Source organism: Trichechus manatus, unplaced genomic scaffold (genome assembly GCF_000243295.1).
Source record: "Trichechus manatus latirostris isolate Lorelei unplaced genomic scaffold, TriManLat1.0 scaffold00175, whole genome shotgun sequence".
Classification (NCBI taxonomy): Eukaryota; Metazoa; Chordata; class Mammalia; order Sirenia; family Trichechidae; genus Trichechus; species Trichechus manatus.
The window spans coordinates 4084994-4086783 of record NW_004444111.1 but is presented as its reverse complement, the minus strand read 5'-3'; positions in this window follow the sequence as shown (position 1 = coordinate 4086783).

The following is a 1790-nucleotide window of genomic DNA, read 5'->3' as shown; positions in this document are numbered from 1 at the left end:
TAGCATCTCCCAGGTACCACATGGAGGCTGATGATACAGCTACAGCAACCAGCCATCAAGAAGGATCTTTATACGTGCTGCAGAAGGAAAAAAAAAAAATCCCAGCAAAGATATGACACAATCTGACATAACGGTAGATTTATTACTTACCTTTGTTTTTCATTAAAAAATATGTATATGAGATTTTTATACTGTCCCAGAATGCATTAAACCATGAGTAATCTTTCACAGTTTGTATCTTTTATGTACTAGACTGTTCTCTGTTATGTTTCCCATTTCCATATTTATAAGCCAATAGTTCCAGCCCTTAACCTGACTCCCATAACTTAGGGACTTTACATTCTCTGTCTCACCTACACTGAGATGTTCGAGAGAAGAAAGGCACTGTGACAAGTGACATTGAAAAAGTTTTGTTTTATACCTTGAACAGAGAGAAAAAAAGACCTGGACACCTCAGGGAACATTTGGCTTCTCTTGGGAAAACACAACTTTCGGTGCAGTCAGCGAGACAGAGGCAAAATATGCTGACCATGCTATCTAATTTTAATCTGGATTTTTAGGCTAACAGCTATGTTTTAGAGAAACACATGTTTTTTCCTTGGTGGTCAAAACCAGGATGTGAAACCGTATGCCCGAGGGGTCTTAGCCAAGTGACCATCTGCACCCCTCAAAATACATGTACTCAGAAAGAGTACTGTCTGGGTCCTGTTGCCAACAAAATATTTTTGCAAGATAGACAAAAAAAATACATGTAAGCATGTTGTGACCATGATGTAAGCATCCGGTGAAACTATCTGTAATCACTAACTACATTATTAATGATCAGTAACCAATCAGAGTGTGATTATTACAATAGTCATTGATTCTCCTGTAATCGCCCTCCCTATGGTTTGGTTCTTCTTTTCACCCCAATATTTGTATAATGAAACTGCCCCGGGACTGTCTGGTTCCATTTTCAATGGGCTACATAGTTCCCCAGTTGCAATTGTTTTAAACCCTTAATAAATCTCTCTGTTTTAACTTGAAACAGACTTGTAGTTTTTCTCTACAACAGGCTTATACAGTAATCAGTTTCAGAACAGTTACAAGCTGGGACGTCAACTCCCACAAACAAATATCACCAGCTAATAAGCATCGTTGGAAACCCTGATGCTGTAGTGGTTAAGAGCTCAGGCTGCTAACCAAAAGGTCGGCAGTTGGAGTCCACCACGCGCTTCTTGGAAACTCTATGGGACAGTTCCACTCTGTCCTATAGGGTCACTATGAGTTGGAATTGACTCGACGGCAATGGGTTAGGGGTAGGTTAATAACCATCATTAGCTTTTTCTGATAGGCCTTATCTATTCATAAGCAGCATAATCTTCACAGTGTGGTTAGAGTCCTTCTTTACCAAAGACTCTAAATGCCTCCAGTTACTGAAATCCAATAGTACTTTAGGATCAAGTCACACAGCAAGTGTGGAACCAATAAAAAGTTAACTGGAACCTTAAAGCCTTTCAGCCCAAATTAAAAACAAAATCAGTGAAAAACAACTAATCATCTAAAGAAATGAAAAGGAAAAACATTTATCATATTCTGGTAACCTGGACTAACTTAGATGCCTGACTCCCTCAATCTTCAAGTTATCTGACAGGAAGTTCATTTTATACTGAAAGGAAGCAAATGTGAGAATGTGAAAGAAGGAGACGTTCTCTAGCAGAAGAGGGAACAGGACACCTGCCTTCCATTAATTCTAACTCTGGCCACTCCCTGTTCCTCTCTAAGTCAACAGTTCCTTTCCTCCCACCACC